Source organism: Salvelinus sp. IW2-2015, unplaced genomic scaffold (genome assembly GCF_002910315.2).
Source record: "Salvelinus sp. IW2-2015 unplaced genomic scaffold, ASM291031v2 Un_scaffold4220, whole genome shotgun sequence".
NCBI lineage: Eukaryota > Metazoa > Chordata > Actinopteri > Salmoniformes > Salmonidae > Salvelinus > Salvelinus sp. IW2-2015.
This window is the reverse complement of record NW_019945491.1, coordinates 47,220-53,792: the sequence shown is the minus strand read 5'-3', so window position 1 is coordinate 53,792 and position 6,573 is coordinate 47,220. Positions and strand designations below refer to the sequence as shown.

The 6,573-nt window shown below is 43.2% G+C and overlaps 1 pseudogene; it reads right to left on the bottom strand.

The window, feature by feature from the left end:
- Positions 1 to 696: 696 nt before the first annotated feature.
- Positions 697 to 6,573, bottom strand: part of LOC112077038 (myosin heavy chain, fast skeletal muscle-like) — a 16,023-nt pseudogene continuing 10,146 nt past the window's right edge.

Sequence of the window (6,573 nt, the reverse complement as noted above, 5' to 3'; positions counted from 1 at the left end):
TAAAGAAAATTATGTACTTTTTACTCCATACATTTTCCCTGACACCCAAAAGTACTCGTTACATTTTGAATGCTTAGCAGGACAAGAAAATGGCGATATTCACACACTTATCAAGAGAACATCCCTGGTCATCCCTACTGCCTCTGATCTGGCGGACTCACTAAACAGAGAACATCCCTGGTCATCCCTACTGCCTCTGATATGGCGGACTCACTAAACAGAGAACATCCCTGGTCATCCCTACTGCCTCTGATCTGGCGGACTCACTAAACCACAAGTGCTTCGTTTGTTACAGATGTCTGAGTGTTCATTAACTTAAAAAATAAAAAATGGTTTACAAGTAATTAGAAATGATTCATACATTAACTTTTGATACTTAAGTATATTTAAAAACAAATACTTTTATACTTTTATTCAAGTAGTATTTTACTGGGTGACTTTCACTTGAGTCATTTTCTATTAAAGTATTTTTTACTTTTACTCAAGTGTGACAATTGGGTACTTTTCCCACCCCTGTGTAATGGTAGGATGACATTAGCTCGTCTATTTGATAATATCTAAACAGCGCTTTCTGCCATAGCGACACACCACTTCGTTGTTGTTGGAATCCCAGATTGCGCTTTAAATTAAAGTACAATATGTGTATGATATGAAACAGCTGTTAGCTGAGTAATGAGTCCACAGTCACAAAGGAAGTGTATGTAGGCCGACATGTTTTTAATRAAAGCTCATTTTCACCATGAAAATCATATTTTATGCAACACGGGAAAATGATGTAAGACTTTGGTCTTGTTTATTCAGCAACTTCTTTGCCCTGTAAGAAGAAAATAATGGATGAGTATTAATAATGAACATGCTAAATATATGAATATATGTACAGTTAGAAATAATGTAATGGATGAAGCATTAAATGCTCAGTGTTAAGCTTTGATTTTCAATATTGAAGAACCGTCTTAGTTTGAATTCATCTATTATTGCCCTACCTGAAATGTGCTTCTTAGAGATCTTAAATACATTTTAACGTGTGTAAAAGGTCAGTATTGACCTCTGAGAAGACTATATCATAGGTGGTGTTGATGTGGCCATATCTGAACATGAGTCAGGTATAGGTTTAGCAGCAGCTCCGTACCTTTCCAGTGTCGCGGGRCTTGGCTCTGAGCTTGTTGACTTGAGACTCAGCGATGTCAGCACGCTCCTCAGCCTCCTCCAGCTCATGCTGAACCTTCCTGAACTTAGACATGTGGCCGTTGGCTTGTTCCTCCTGGGTGAGGAAAAGAGAGGGAGAGTGTAAAATCAGCATTCAAAGTTTGAAGCTTCAGGTAGCAAATTAATATAATTTTTTCTTGAGGTATTTTAAACTACTTTTTTTTGTTGTTGACAGATTTAGGATAGTATATAGGGAGATAGATGATCCAGCAGAGAGAATGAGTGGTGAAATGGGAGATCAAACCACTGCTTCCAGGGGCTTTCAGTGTCTAAAATAAGTATTCACCCACCTTGGATTTCTTAACATTTTATTGTGTTACAAATTAAAATGAAAATGGATTTAAATTAGTTTTTTGTCAACGATCTACAAAACATACTCTGTAATATCAAAGTATAAGAACAAGTTAAAAAAAAAACATTTGTATTAATAAAAAATAAAAAACTATATCAGGACTAGATAGGTATTCACCCACCAAGGTCAATACATGTTATAAACATCTTTAGCTGTGTCTTTATGGGTAAATCTCTGGATTGTGCAATATTTTCATAATTCTTCAAGATCTGTCGATTTGGATGTTGATCATTGCTAGACAGACATTTTTAAGTCTCGCCATCATTTTTCAAGCAGATATAAGTCAAAATCCAAAAGCTACCCACAGTTAATACGGAGCCACAGATAGACAAGCAGTTAAGAGCGTACGGCCAGTAATCGAAAGGTTGCTGGTTTGAAACCCCCCTAGACGACTAGGTGAAAGTCTGCCAGTGTTCCCTTGAGCAAGGCACCTAACCCTAATTACTCTGGATGAGTGTGTCTGTTTAAAGAATGTGTTTGGTGCGAGTAGTTGTATTTGTCTGTAAGCTATTTTATCTTCATTTATAGGCTGTTAAAAATGTTTTTTAGTTGAGTGTATCAACCAACGGCCTGTACAGGTCCGGAACGATTCACTCGTTTTTTGTTTTGCTTTTGTAGCCTCTTTTAGCGACCAATGTGGCTGTAAGCAGAAGCCTGGCTTTGGCGTTTCTGTTTTACTCTACAAGTCAAAGTTTATCCCCCACTCCCGTTCCACCTACACCCGAAAGAAGTGGATGGCGCATTGGATGGAAATCTTCCCATTCACAGTGTGAATTTCGGCTTTGAACAACTTTAGCGACATCTGATATCCCCGTTCCTCCTCTCCTTTCGTTTCTTTACTAGGCCACTCCGGAACGTTCACTGTCTTCTTGGTAAGAAACTCCAGTGTAGATATGTCCTTGTTTAAGGTTATTGTCAGCTGAAATATTAATTTCTCTCCCAGTGTCTGGTGAAAAACAGACTGAATCTGTTTTTTCTCTAGGATTTTGTCTGTGCTCATCTATATTCCGTTTTTTTTCATCCTGAAAAACTCCCCAGTACTTGCCGATGAAAAGCATACTCGTAAAATGTTTATTCCTTTGCCATTTTTCTAACCTATCTACCAATCAGTGCTCTTCTTTGCGAGGCATTGGTTAAAGCCTAAACTAAACTGTTTGGATATTAAGTTTTGTAATGTCTACAAGGGGAAAAATATGTTTATCAATGTATAATGACTAAGTATGTGACTCACCGCCTCCTCAGCCTGCCTCTTGTAGGCCTTGACTTTCATCTGCAGCTTATCTACCAGGTCCTGAAGTCTGGCAACGTTCTTCTTATCCTCCTCGGTCTGTGGGACAAGATCAAAGAATCAATGCACCATAGTTTTAAACACAAACCTGTCTGTGTTAGTGTCAAGTTTGGGACGAAGGCACTTTCTGTTACCTGGTAGGTGAGCTCCTTGACTCGGCGCTCATACTTGCGGACTCCCTTGACCGCATCTACACCTCTTCTCTGCTCAGCCTCCACCTCAGTCTCGAGCTCACGAACCTTTGTGGAAGAATGGCGTTTGTTTGAGGTGGTGAAATCAGACGTAACAATTCTTAGTACAACAGAGGTATATTCTTTTACCCAGTCAAGGAGGCACAATTGTTCTCTGTTCCTACAAACTATCACAATTTAATTTAAGGGATCTGTAATGATTACAGCTTTTCATTATCTAGCTGGGTTATTGAGAGAAAGTCATGACACAATGCTTCTGTGTATTTGCATGATAYAATACATTTCCAGCAATCAGTCTTTCAATCCACCTTAATCCACCCTGCTGTTAACTCACCCTGGACTCCAGTTTCTGGAGCTGCTTCTTGCCTCCCTTCATGGCCAGYTTCTCAGCCTCATCCAGGCGGTGCTGCAGGTCCTTGACTGTGACCTCCAGGTTCTTCTTCATCCTCTCCAGGTGAGAGCTGGTGTCCTGCTCCTTCTTCAGCTCCTCAGCCATCATGGCCGCCTGGAATTGTAGTTTGTTTAATTTATGCACCAATTGGCACCAATCGTAACGTCCCTCTGAGATCTTTGTTGTGGTAAACCATCCCAGCTACCATTGGCCCTTGGATACAAATCAAGTGAATGTAATTGAACAGTCACAAGGACTCACGTCAGTGATGGCCTTTTTGGCCTTCTCCTCTGCATTCCTGGCCTCCTGGACAATGTCTTCGACCTCTCCCTGCACCTGCACCAGGTCAGATTCCAGCTTCTTCTTGGAGTTCAGAAGGCTGGTGTTCTGGAGGAGGTAAAACCATTTTTTTGATTCTCAAGAGAACTTTCAAGTGACAAGGCAGAAATGGTATGCCTGGCTGAGTTTCATTAGAAATGGCTTTTGACCCATACCTGGGAGTGCAGCAGTCCAACACGCTCYCTGGCATCTACCAGCTCAGTCTCAGCCACTTTGCGGCCTCTCTCTGTCTGCTCCAGAGCAACTCTCAGCTCCTCGATTTCAGCCACCATCAGACCGTTCCTGCGCTCCACCATGGCTGCCTGCTCCTTCATATCATCTGCGGCTCGGACAGCGTCATCAAGGTGCAATTGGGCATCCTGGGGTTCACAATGACATGGGTTCATTAGGACTTGTGGAAGTAGAGGTGATTGGGTGATTGATATAAATGTTAATTGTTAAGAATTTCCCCAATATCTCTGCCTTTCTACACTATATTAGTCAACTCTATGTATTTCTCTGTTCTATTCTTTTCTACAGATTCACCAACAAATCTCTCCCCAGTCCCTTTACCTTGAGCTGTCCCTGAACGTTCCTCAGCTGTTTCTGGGCCTCAGCGGCCTGCCTGTTGGAGTGGCTCAGCTGGACCTCCATCTCGTTCAGGTCTCCCTCCATCTTCTTCTTCACCCTCAGGGCATCATTCCTGCTCCTGACCTCAGAGTCCAGGGTGCTCTGCATGGAGTCCACCATCCTCTGGCTGTTCTCTTTGATCTGCTCCATCTCCTCGTCCTTCTCAGCGATCTTTCCTGTCCACCTCAAAACCCCTTCGCCCCTTTACTCCTTTTCAACCCTAATGAATAATAAAAAGAAAAATAAAAATAAAACGATAATAAATAATAACAAAAAAAAAAAAAAAATAAAAAACCCACACAACAAAATAATTAATATAAACACCCGAAACAAAACCCTCCTCCCCGACACCGCCCCCCACAGAACGCGGCAGCCCGCCCAGCCCCAGACACCCCGGAACACCCCACCCCCCCCCCCACCACCCTTCCCTCCTTCTCCCCTAAATAACTAGTATCCTACCTTCCCAGCCCCCAACACCCCTCCCACCCGCTGTTCACCCACAGCCCAGTCGGACCGCCAGCCCCCCAGCCTCCACCAGGATCCACCCCACCACCAGTCAGCCCCACCTCCAGAAAGGGGCGAGGAGAACAAAAAGAATAAAACACAAAAAATTATCCCATACATTTCAATGTCTGAAAAAAATAAAAAACAGAAACAAAAAATAAATTTGTTTTGGGGGTGGTTACCTCTTAAACCCTGCCCCCTTCCCTCCCCTTCTTATCTGCGTTCAGCTCAGCTGCACACGCAGAATCTTGGATTCCTCGGTGCTTCCAGTGTTCCCTGGACCAAAACAGGAAAGCAGTCAGGCCAAATTGTGTTCTAAATACTTCTGGATTAGGAATTAAATATATACTGACTACAATAAACTCCAATAAAAGGATCATTGGACTGTTAGGTTGTACCTCAGCCTCCTCCAGAGCGGTCTGGGATCTCAGACTTCTCTGTTCCCCGGTCTTCTGCCGTTCTCCAGCCTCATGATGCTCTTGCCAGTTCTCTTCCGATCTGCTCAGTCAGGTCAGAGATCTCCTCCCTGCCACACACACACACACGAGCAGTTTACACTTGGGAGATTCAGTGGATATCGCCAATGCACTGACTTGACATTGAATCATAATAACAGTGAATTTTATTAACAGCAATTAATATTGCAATGAAAACATGAGCCAAATAGAATTGGCCGTTAAATGCCTTCACGTTGCAGGTTCTTGTTCTCTCTCCTTCGAGTCTCAAGATATCCCAGAGCTTCCTCGTAGGAGTTCTTCATGCTTGATAGAGTTCAGTGGCTCATAAGAGCGAGCCAACTCCTTCTAGAGCATACTTTCCATGCTCTCTAGCCTCGTGCCTTCCTCATACTTTCTTGCTTCCACTCTCCCAGAACCTAGTTTAAATCCTTCATTGAGATTTTCATTCAAAGTCACTTGATGAAGAGTTTTGAATTCAAAATATGCTATCAATTATACTGCAATGATTCATCTTTCTAGACAGAAATATAGCCTATTGTGAGGTTTATTCATTTTCACCTTGTCAATGTTCCTCTGCTTCTTTTCGAGGTGAGCGGCCAATGCGTTGGCTCTCTCAACATCAATCATGAGGTCTCCACTCTCCCTGCCAGGCCTCTGCTTGGTCTTCTCCAGGGTAGGCGCACTTGCGTGCTCGGCCTCAATCGTTCTCGGCCTGTCCTGCAGCAACGCTGAGGGCCAGCTTCTTCCTGTTTGACCACAGAGGGTATGGTTTAATGGGTTGTATTTATTATATTTTTAGTAACTAATACATATTTGTAACATTTTCTCAGAGCCCCTACCACCTCCACCAATCCACACCATATTTGAGTTTTTCTGTTGGCGTCGACTTCACTTGGCCCCTCCAGCTCCTCTGTGCGCTGATGGCATTCAGTTTCATACTTAGTTCCTCCACTGAGCCACCCCTCACCTTTTGGGCTCTTTGGACATGCCCGCGTTGCAGCTCGTGCTGGCCTCCTGCTCCTCCCTTCAAAACTGCTCCCTCAGGAGGTCACAGTCATGGCGGCAGATGAACACCGTTGGCCATGGCATTTTTTAGCGCTGATGAGAGAAGAAGCACAAGGAGAGATGAAGTGAGGAGTAAGTACACAAACACCTACATAAATATACTGATGTCTGTGTAGACATTCCACCTTGGTGAGCCCGCCGATAGCTCACGGTATCCTCGCAGTGATATT